This window comes from Odocoileus virginianus, unplaced genomic scaffold, assembly GCF_023699985.2.
Source record: "Odocoileus virginianus isolate 20LAN1187 ecotype Illinois unplaced genomic scaffold, Ovbor_1.2 Unplaced_Contig_39, whole genome shotgun sequence".
NCBI lineage: Eukaryota > Metazoa > Chordata > Mammalia > Artiodactyla > Cervidae > Odocoileus > Odocoileus virginianus.
In genome coordinates, this window is record NW_027224356.1 from 205,563 (window position 1) to 217,557 (window position 11,995).

Genomic DNA, 11,995 nt, shown 5'->3' on the forward strand with positions numbered 1-11,995 from the left:
GGAATTTAACCACCAAAACTGAATTTAAACAATATGCAAAAATGAGGATTAAGACACAGTGCCCCAGCTACATACACCTGGCAACAGGAGAGGCTCCTGTTGTATTCAAGGGACAGGCCTGGATAGATCTCATGCAGGAATAGGCCCTGGGAGTCCTGGATGAGTCATTAAACACGATTGTCTTTACTTTGGCTGCCACAGCTGTTTTGTCTTCTTTGATTGGGAAGACCTTTCAAAATTATTTCTTTGTATGTTTGCTTTGGCAGACAAAATGTTTCATGGTATAGACCCTATGGGAGAAATTATATCAGAAATATATACACTTATCTTCAGCAGATAAATTTTTTGTTTTGTATGTCCCCAATGATCTTTCTTTATAAATATAAAGGAAACAGATATGTTCAGTATGCATTCAGTCTCTTTGTAAAGCAACCAACTTGAATTAATACCCTGTCTGTCCCCACTGCACTCCCAAGTCTAGGCTAGAAACAAAAACCTGCAGAGACTAAAGGCTGATTCCAGCACATCATTGTGGAGATTTCATTCCCACTGTTTTTTTTGGGAAAAAAAATGTTGCTAATGTTAGAATCAGTAGATTACACATAAATATCCAAACTTCTGAGTCTCTTGAAAATACGGCCAACTAACCTGCTTTCCAGTATGGCTGAAGTGGAGGAAAGGCTGTTCCCATGGGTCAGTGTCCAGCATGCCCACCTAGTCCTACTATCATTTCTCTTGCCTCCTGGGTCCATGAGTTTGTTTTACCTAGACTGCTGGCTCTCTTAAGATAGACTACTTTTGTCTTGATGCTTTTTGACTTTGAAGCCTTTAACCCAGAACCCAGCACAAAGTTCTTCCTTGTATGTTTGTTGGATGATATAACATATCTTGTGGTTGAATATGATGTTTTTTCCAACACTGAAAACCATGCAATTGAACTACTGCTCTACCCTAAATCTTTGATGCAGACTGGCATCACAGGTGCCCCTGATCTCTGCCATTAGACCCACTACCTAAGGCCAGTTGTATGTCCCTGGGCTGTCCCTGAAGTCTTCACTTTGCCATTTGACAACTTATCCTCCTAGCAATCTCCTCTCCAACAAAGACAGCAATGCATATCTCATGAAGTGGCTAGGAAGATGACATAAAACTATGAATGTCGAGTATGGCCCCTAGTTACCATTTTCATGATGTTCTTAACAGTTATTTCTAAAAGTAGGCAAGGTTCTCCATGTCCTTAGATGTCCACGCAGATCACTTAGATATTCCAGCCAAGTTTCAACAAAGAGATTACAGTTCAAAGGTCTGTATTCTGAGAAGCTTCAAAGTCCACTCACCGAGGACACTGATGAAGGTAAGGATTTTATTGAAAGCTTTGTGTTTTTATTAGATCTATTAGTGGCATAAAGGGGAAAATGAGGGTAGGTCAGAGCATATATAACTAGGGGCTCCCAGTCACCACCACATGCTAAGAACCCAAACTTCCCTGAGTACTTGGAGGCAGGATAGAAGAATGAAGTGGCTTGTGCTCCTTGGGCTGGTGGCCTTCTCAGAGTGCATAGTCAAGTAAGTATGGGGACTGTAAGCTGCATCATCTTCCTTTCTCAGATTTTTCTTTTCACCTGATTATTCTTCCACCCATCAGGTTTAGATGGGAATGAATATTTCCCTGACAGTCTTGAAATTCAACCCTTACTTATTGATAAGTACCTTGCTTTAGGAACTGTGGATCCCAAGGTTCTTGGTGTGGATTTGGATGGTTGCACAACTCTCGGGGTCCAGTGATGACCTATTGAAAATGTAACTCCTTACAACTGTTCAGTGCACAGTCTATGCAGATGTCTTGTGGAATAGCACTTTTCTACATTTTATTCAACATGTCTTCTTTGTTCCTTGTCTACTTCAGTGTGTATATGTCTATGTCTGCATCTCTGTATCACTATCATTTATCTCTCCATCTCTTTGGAAGTCTCTGTGAGTGTATTTCTCTCTGTGAGTGTATTTCTCTCTGTGCTTTTCTCTTTTAATTTTTCATTTGACTCATCCTTCCTTCTTGAGACTCTGAGTTTCCCTTACTTGTTCCCTATCTCCTGGATTCTTCTTTCAAATCCCTCTTCTCTTTCAAGTTGGAGAAAGATACACATTTTGATATACAGATTTATATCTGACAAGCAGTGTGACCACAGCCAACTCAGCAACCTCTTGCATTTCAAATTGCTCCCTTGTAAAAGAGCATAAGAGTCCCCACCACCACCACCTCTTTCTTTGAGGTTCTATAAGAAGGATACAGTGGGATGGCAACAGCAATGCTAATATCTGTCAATGTTGAGACTTCCTATTTATAAGGTACCTTATATCCATCACTTCACTTATCCCCAAGACATTCTATTTGGAGGGTTTGTATTGTTATATTCCACCATTTTACTGAGGGGGAGACTGAGACACCACATGGTCATATGGCTTATCCCAGATTGCAGAACAGAACCTGTAATCAAACCTATGTCTTTGCCATGGTATATGCATAAAATTCTGATAATAATGTGCCTCATAAAAATGATTAGAAAATACACAGGGCCATTACAACGACAGTTTTACCTGAACACTGACAGCTAATTGTCCCTTCTTCTTTGTTTTCTTTGTCAAATGCTCAGTACAGAATATCTCTAATGAGAGTGCAGATCATGAGAAAAACCCGCAGTGAAAAACACATGCTGAACAATTTCCTGAAGGAACAAGCTTACCGACTGTGCCGGACTTCTTCTCCTGGCTCAAATATGGCTACTCAACCCCTGAGAAACATCCAGGATGTGAGTATTTTGGGAGATGGTGCTCAATAGCGCCCCCTGGTGCTCTAGCCTAGCACCGGGGCTCATCTGGAGGTGCCAGGGGGGATGTTGGAGTTGAGGTTCCTGCAGGAGACAGAAACACTGGAAAACAGGGACCCCACCCAGAGAAGAACACACTCTCATCCTCAACTGTTGGTCTTTATGACTGGGCCTGGCCATTACCATGTGGCAGGTAAATATCCTTTTCTGTGTCAAAGATGTGTCATTAGTTTGAGGGAGATTGTTCCCTCTAAAATAAGTGAGTCAATCAGTTACAGATGAAGAGTGAACCATCACTGAACACATGGTAGATCCAATGGCAAAGCAATTGACCATCTTACCCACAGTATCCTGTCCCTGAGGAGGCAGTGCCTGTGGTGACCCACGAGCACACAGATTAGCTAACCCAGAGAGTGGCTTGAGATGGGGACTTACAGCTTCCCTGCCCATGAGCAGTTCAAGGTTCATTTTCTGGGAGCAAGAAGAGGGGGAAAAAGCACCCACTTTTATATTCACAGACTGTCCAGGCACTTTCAGGTGATGCCTGATTTAGTCCTGCAACAACCCCACACAGCAGTTACTCTAATTAGCTCATGTGACAAATGAGGAAACTGAGGTGCAGACAGCAAGGGCCTTTCTGAGGGCACACATGTGGTAAACAATGGAGCTTGACTGGCTTTTCAGGACTGAATTTGCTGTGGGGTGTTTGGGGACAGGATAAAACTGATCTGGGGACCTCTGTGCAGTCAAGGGCTTCAGGTATCCAGACTGGGAAACTGGAGGCCTGAGAAGCTACAGGGCCTGATAAATGAGTTCTCACTCTAGGGGGCTTTTGAGAGTCCAACAAAACTTATGGCCAGCTTCCCCCAAAGTACTTGAGTAGTTCCCCCCCCCCCTTTCTCTTTCTCTCTCATACACACTCACACAAAGACACACATATCCCCAAAAGTGAATCCCCAGGCAGTAATTTCATAGATCCCTGCAAGCAAGATTGTGTTTTCGGCTTCTGTCTTCCTGGACAGATGCAGAATCCACAGTACCTTACAGAGAATGCAGTCCATTCCTGTCATTAGGTCACAGTGATGCCAAAGAGAAGGCTACCTTGCTCTCAGCTCATTTTGTCCACAAGGGGGCACCGATGGGTCCTGTCCTGACTCGGTTGCCCTACCTGTACAGAAGCCACGAGGCCAATTTGACTCACTCAGGTGGTGTCTTTCAGAGAGGAGATGTTTTAAAATTCATAGCCTCTCTCAAATGGAACCCAAATTCCCCTCCCAGCTTGGTTTAACCGTCTGAGGTCCACCAAAGCCACAGCTCGGCCTCAATTCTTCTCTGTGGATCTAATGGCAATGCCTTCCATCCAGGTCCTAGCCCCACTGCACATATCTATAAGTGGGGTCACAGTTCTCTCCTACAGATTGGAGACCTTGTAAGTACTGACCAGAAATTTGGTCTAAGCATGGAGCAATCCGGGTTTGATGAATGGCCTTTTGATGGCATCTTGGGCTTGGGCTACCCCAACTTATCTTTCACCGGAGGCATCCCCATCTTTGACAACCTGAAGAATCAAGGTGCCATTTCTGAGCCTGTTTTTGCCTTCTACCTGAGCAAGTAAGTCTGAGATGGACAATCCGTTTCTCCAAATGAGCTGTAATTTGCTTTCAGTTGTAGGAAATTTATAGAACACTTGATAAAGAAGTATCCTGAGAGATAATCTAACCCAAGATAACTATGGCCCCAGGGCCCTACTGGCTTCACCACTGGCTTTTATAAATAACATTTTATTGGAACACAACCCTGCTCCTGGGTTCAATATCAGTAACTTGGTCTGGGGGGGGGGGGGTGAGTGAGGAGGAAGACTAATGGAAGGCAAATGCATTAGGATTGCTTATGAATTTGATAAGGAAGGGGAAGGATGGTAGATACATTTCCTTCCTCATTAGCATTTCATTGGTAACCCAGGACCAGCTACACAATTTGCAAAACCAGTGAAAAACAAAAGTGTGGGACACAAAAGAAAAGTGTAAGACCCCTTGTTCATGAAATATTAGGCATTTCAAGACAGGGAGAGCAGATGTGTGGTCTCTTCTGAATGTGGGTCCTTTGGACAATAGAGGTCACGGGCCTTTGGAGCCAACTCTGGATGACCTGATCCCACACCCTTAGCTCTCCCAGGCCTTGATTTTCCTGAAAAATGACAAAGTGGACAAGGGGAAAGCCAAAATACTTCAGCACCCTGTCCTCTGAGAGTGTCTGAGCACTCAGGTCACAGGAGGTTCATCTTTAGAAGATATAATGGGTGGAGACCAGCCAAGTGACTCAACTTCTACCCTCCTCTATGCCACTCATTAGCCAGTAACTGACCTTAGTCTGGTTCTCTATCACTCCTAGCCTTGATTTCTGCATCTGTAGATAAGGACCTTATTAGGACCTTGATGGGTGATGAAGCAAAGCTCTCAGACAGTGCTGTTGTTACCGTCTTCCAAGGATCTCCCCACTGCCCTCTCTCTACAGAAGCAAGCTGGAGAGCAGTGTGGTGATGTTTGGTGGGGTGGGCCACCACTACTGCCAGGGAACACTCAACTGGATACCGTTGATCCAAGTGGGTGACTGGCACGTCCACATGGACGGGTAAGCCTCTACCTCTGAGGATCAGCCCAAGGCATGCTCCACATCTGTAAATGGACACAGGCAGACACACACAAGTGAATTCTCAGACAAATAGTCACACAAACATATACACCATCCACAATGACACAGACAGACACACAGACACATGGAAACACACAAGCAGACACATATACACATATACAGAGACACATATAAACATGCATAGCTAGTCAGAGACACAGAAGCACACACAGAGACACATACAAACACAAATACAAACAGATACACAAGCACATAGATACACAAACAGCACATGGGTTCATAATCCCCAGGCCTCCTGACTAGCGCTCTGACCAGGGTCCTCACAGGGTCCAGAGAGGTCTGTGAAGCTTGGAGAGCATTGCATCCGATGCCCTGTGAGGTAGGGAGCATGGTCAGAGGACTCTACAGTGTGGTGAACAGGATCAGGGGGGATTTCACCAGCCTGGACAGCGTTATAAGATGACCAACTGTCCAGGGCTACCTGGGACCAAGCAAGTTCTCAGTACAGATAAGTGTCAGTTTACAAACAGGGAAAGTCCTGAGCAAATGGGGAAAACTGGTCTCCTTATGGAGAAGCTACCCAGCAGTGGAGAGAGGTTGGCTGCAGTCTTAAGACGTGAAAGCAACTAATAAAAAAGACACTCCATGTACCTGGGCATACAGTAGGGCAGGGGCTAAAACAGAAAATCATGAAGGGGGATCCAGGAGTGACCTGAGGACAAGAGGCAATAATTGATAGGATTCTGTGTGATACCCTCAGACAAAAGCTGACCTGTCCTTTGGAGTTTCTGTGGGCTAGTGATGTATTTCCTGGCCAGGCTCTCAGGGTCTGAGCTGGTTGTAGGAGCAGTGATGGGAGACATCCTCTCTCACAGGAGCCCCTCTCTCCCACCACTATGAGAATCTGCTGCCCTTGTGAATCTCCATCTTCACCCTGTGGTTGACCAGTTATTTGTTCCCCACCAGATACAGCTCTCTGGATGTTTCTCATTCATTATTTTCACAATCTTCATTCACTCATTCAACACACAAGCATTGTGCATCCACTGTGTGCCAGGCACTTTAGGGAGGCAATGAGAATAAAACTCGCCCTCACATCTAAGAAGGCAGATGCACAGAAATGACACACACACATAGTGAATTGTCACTTTGGTACATGCTAGATGTGAGGAAGGGTCTACAGAGAGTGACCAAGAGAGGAGACTGATAAATACTGGGGGAAAGACTTCCCTGAGTCCATGACAATTAAGCTGAATCTGTAAGATGAGAAGAAATTTTCTAGTCAAAGGGGAGGGGACTCTTCTAGGAAGGAAAAGCAGCTTGTGTCAAGGTACAAAAGATCCTGGTTTATTCAAGTACCACATTTAAGGATGTCAAGGAAGGTGCCGTGTCGAGAGCAAAGGAAAAGAGTCAGGGCAAGAGATGAAGGGTTTTTTAGGAGACAGTCGGGTAGTGGGCAGCTCTGGGGAGACTCAGAGTGACCTTGATGTGCACTTTGTCACACTGTCTCTTATCATCTCCATGAAAAGACAGATTATTGCCTGTAATGGCGGCTGTGAGGCCCTTGTGGACACTGGGAGATCACTGATCCTTGGCCCCACAAGACTGGTCAATAACATCCAAAACTCATTGGTGCCACACCACAGGGTTCTGAGGTGAAAGGTCATGCCCTAGCGTCACTCTCAGTCTCCACACACAACAAGGATCTCCAGGGCCAATCTCTCTCCCTCTCTCTCTAACAGCACTAAGTTTCATGTTTTGTGGTCAATATCCAGCCCTGTATTTTCTTCACCATCAACTGCATCAAATACCCAGTGCCAGCTCCAGCCTACATCCTCAAGGTGAGGGGAGAACCATGAGGGGTGGTTCTCAAATAGGAAATTGCAGGAACTCTTGGGCTGCTGCTGGAAGAAGGCCGCCCTCTGCAGGCCATCTCGCCCTATTGCAGATGATGCTGAGCCCTGTGGCTGGGCCAGAGCCTCCCACAACACCAACCCCTTGAGAGTAAAGGCCCGTCTGGGACACCGATCATCCTGAAATAAATGTGGAGACCCACACCATGCTGGCATGGTGGGAGTCACAAGGAGAGGGGAACACTAAGGTCCTCAGTCCTCAAAGAGCTTCAGTTCAATCTGAACCCTCAGATGCATGAACATGAAAGTCAGTCTAGCAGTCCCTGAAATAGGCCATGTGACAAGGAGAATGGCTAGGGGCAGTCCCAGTGTGCTGTCCCACCACAGGGATTAAAACTCTCCCTCCCCTTCTCGCAGTTTTCCTGGTTTGGATGATAAATTACATGGTCAACATAGTTCTCGGATGAATTTTCCTCTTGCTCTAGCCAGGTGCCCCCTTTGTGAGTTGGGGTACCTGACCCCTCTGTGGGGAGGTTGGATGCTAAGGTGAATAAAGGGTGCACAGTGACTGCTCAGCCCCAGAATAGGGTGGAAGCTTCATGTCAGCTCCCTATGGGAGTTCAGAGCAGGCTGATGGGCTCAAAGAAGGCTTTGAGGAACAGAGGGAATTTCAGGAATTCTAAAACCACAAACTCATGGAGCCATATGGAGGGTTGCTTGGTTCTAGGCAAAACTGCACTGGATTCCATGCAAATGGCATCCCAAGGTGCTCTGCATTGGGGCACTGGGGACTTACTAGGGGTGATGAGGGCTACGGACTGACCGGTAGGGATGGGGAACCAGAGTAAGTTACCCAACCAAGCCTGGAGTGGCCAAAGAGGGTGAGTGTGGGCCGAAGGAGGCTTCCCAGATTTCCTGAGTTAAGTCTTCAAGAACTTGTTGTGGACACTGCTATATTTAAGATGGATTAACCAACAAGTTACTGGGTAGCACAGGGAACTTGTCTCAGTTATATGACAACCTGGATGGCAGGGGTATCTTTGGGACCAGGATACATAGATACATACAATTGAGTCCCTTTACTGTCCACCTGAAACTCAGAATATTGTCAATCAGCTATACTCCAATAAAAAATAGCTTTTTTATAAAGTACAGATTGTGGGGATGCTGGAGGAGGACCTGCATTCTCTGTAGAGAAAACATGGAGCAGGAGTCAGGAGGAAAGAAACAGGGAGTGAGGAGAACCAGGGGACACTCTTGTTCTTTTCTAAAAATTATATTGAAGTGTGACTGATCTTCAGTGTCACCTTAAGTTCTGCTGCACAGCAATGTGACTCAGTTATACACACAGAAAATATATATTATTTTCTTATTCTTTTTCATGTGGTTTATCACTGGATATTGAATATAGTTCCTTACTCTCTACAGTAGGACTTTGTTTTTATCATTCAACAGTTTCCCCAACTCCCAGTCATCCACTCACCACACCCTTCCTCATGGCACCTGCATGTATGGGCACTTTTTGGTTTTGGATGAACTCTCTCACATCCCCTGCTGCTCATAAAACCACTTGATACCTACCAAAATAGGGAAATTAAACCAAGAATTGTGCTGGGTACGGATATTTGTGGGAGTCGCACATAAGGGCTCAGGCTGACTGGGGTGTGTCTCTGAATCCCCAAGAATTCTAGAGGCCACTGCTATACCGCCTTTAAAGAGAACACTGTGAGTGCATCTACAGAGACCTGGATCCTGGGTGACGTCTTCCTGAGGCAGTACTTCTCAGTTCACGATCGAGGAAATGACAGGATTGGCCTGGCACAGGCAGTGTAAATGCTTGAAATGGTTCAAGAATCAATACAGCCACTCCTAATACACACTCACTCACAGTTAGGGCACTCCTGCCCACGATGCTGGTATTTGGTAGTCTGCACACCTTATTCTCAGTAAAGAATGAAGGGTTTCACCATAATGGTGCTGAAACAAATGCATGCCTCTGTTTTGTGTGGGACGTGTACAATGATTGGGAAGGATATAGAACAAAACCTGAATCAGAGTTGAGAGGAGCCCAACTCCAACTGGCTTCAAGGAAAGAGGAGACTCATTGGAATGATTCTGGGAATCCAAAACACAAGACTCAGAGCAAATACAAAGATCTCAGTGACTGGATCCAAGAAATTAGAAGTCATCAGCTCTCTCTTTCTCACCCTCGGTCTTTCCCTTCCCTCTTCTTTGATGGTCTTAGCCTGACAACTTTCTTCCTTAAGGATTCTACACATAGTGAGGGAGTCCAAGCTTCCTGCCCTAGGGTTTTATGTCCCAAAGGCATCTCCTAGTAAGGAAAGAAGCATGAAGCCATTAGAGGTCAAAGGTGTTCTCTGAATGACCCATCTCATATCACCTGTACAGCTCTAGGTCAGCCATCTGGCAGGGCTAAGGGGTCCTATGTTTGGCTTTACATGGTCATTGGCCCTGACTCAGCAGCACACATGATTGTCAGTTTCCTCCAGAACTACATGACTGAAGCTGGGGAGAGTCAGCCCCAAGGACAGTGATTGGTGGGTGGTCTAGGCCATGGAAGAGTTCATGATGACCCACCAACTCCACCACCTCCTCATTCAGAGGAATTCTAAGAGGTAATGAAATAGACTCTCTTCATCCCACCTCAGATGATCTTATCATTTGGCTTCTACTCCAGGAGATATTAGGTGAGGTACTTCATGCATAGCTGGTTCCCTTTTGTGACCACACCCCAGTCACCAGCTCTCTGCCACATATGCCTGCTCTGTCTTTTCCAGTCCTACTTGTTAAGTGATGGCTGCAGTGGATCCCCGAGCCATCCCCCTCCTCCAGGACCCAAAATGCCCCTTCCTTGGCCTCCATTGCTTCTGGGGAGAATGCAACGCATGTATCAGGGGGCCCAGGGTACATAGAGCCTTCAGCCTTTCTGAGCTTCCTCCAGGGGTGGAGATACAAACTCTTTGCTTGGAGCTGCCATGGTTAGGCACTTTTGCAGTGGAAGCATGCATTCTTTCCACGTGGAGACCCTCAGTAGATGCCTCAGCTGAGACAGCAGGGGTCAGAGGTTGATTTCCTTTCAGATTGACTGGTTTGATCTCCTTGTTGTATAAGGGACTCTCAAGAATCTTCTCAAGCACCACAGTTCAAAAGCTCAATTGTTTGGCATTCACCCTTTCTTATGGTCCAGATATCACATCTGTACATGATTACTGGAAAAATCATAGCTTTGACACTACAGACCTCTGTAGCAAAGTGAGTCTCTGATTTTTAATGCACTGTCCAGGTTTTTCATAGCCTTTCTTCCTTCCAAGGAGCAAGTGTGTTTTTAATTTTGGGGTACAATCAAAGTCCATAGTGATTTTGGAGCCCAAGAAAGTAAAATCTGCCACTGTTTCCACTTTTCCCTCATCTATATGCTATGAAGTGGTGGGACTGGATACCGTGAATGTTGAGTATTTTTTGTGAATAGTTTTTTGAATGTTGAGTTTTAAGCAAGATTTTTTTCATCTCCTGTGCTTATCAAGTGGCTCTTTCATTCTTTGCTTTCTACTGTTAAGGTGGTGTCATCTTCACATCTGTGAATATTGATATTTCTCCCAGCAATCTTGATTCCATCTTGGGATTTATCCTGTCCAGCATATCTAATGATGCATCCTACATACAAGTTCAATGACCAGAGTGACAATGTATACCTTGTCATGCTCCTCTCCCAATTTTCAATCTTCCAGCTGTTCTGTGTCTGATTCTAAGTGCAGCTTTTTTACCTACATGCAGCCTTTTCAGGAGACAGGTAAGGTGATCTGCTACTTCCATTCCCTTAAGAATTTTCCTCAGTTTGTTGTGGTCCACATAATGAAAGGCTTTAGCATAGTCAGTGAAGCAGATGTTTTTCTGGAATTCCCTTGCTTTCTCTATGATCCAATGGATGTTGGCAATTTGATCTCTGGTTACCCAAATCAGTTTGTACATCTGGAAGTTCTCAGTTCATCTACTATTGAAGCTTAGGTTGAAGGATTTTGAGTATTACCTTGCTAGCAAGTGAGATGAGCACAATTGCATGATAGGTTGAACATTCTTTGAAGTTACCTTTCTTTTGTATTGGAATGAAAACTGACCATTTCCAGTTCTGTGACCACTGATGAGTTTTCCAAATTTGCTGACATATTGAATGCAGCACTTTTACAGCCTCACTCTTTAGGATGTTTTAAACAGCTCAGCTGGAATTCCATCACCTCCACTAGCTTTGTTTGTATTGGCACTTCCTAATGTCCACTTGATTTCATGCTCCAGTATATGTGGCTTTACATGAGTGACCCCAACATAATCTCTATCCAGGTATTATGACCATTTTTATATAGTTCTGTGCATTCTTTCCACCTGTTCTTAATCTCATCTGCTTCTGGTAGGTCTTAGACTTTTCTGTCCTTTATTGTGCCCATGTTTGCATGAAGTATTCCTATGGTGTCTCCAACTTTCCTGAAGAGATCTATACTCTTCACAAGTCTATTGTTTTCCTCTGTTCTTGCACTTTTCACTTATGAATACCTTCTTATCTCTCCTTGCTATTCTCTGGAAGTCTGCATTCCATTGCGTATATCTCTCACTTTCTCCTTTGCTGTTCACGTCTCTTATTTTCTCAGCTGT

General features: G+C 44.9%; 1 pseudogene; it reads left to right on the plus strand.

Moving 5' to 3' along the window:
* Nucleotides 1-2,681: 2,681 nt before the first annotated feature.
* On the plus strand, nt 2,682-9,163 carry LOC110150232 (pregnancy-associated glycoprotein 1-like; annotated as a pseudogene).
* The last annotated feature ends 2,832 nt before the right edge of the window (nt 9,164-11,995 follow it).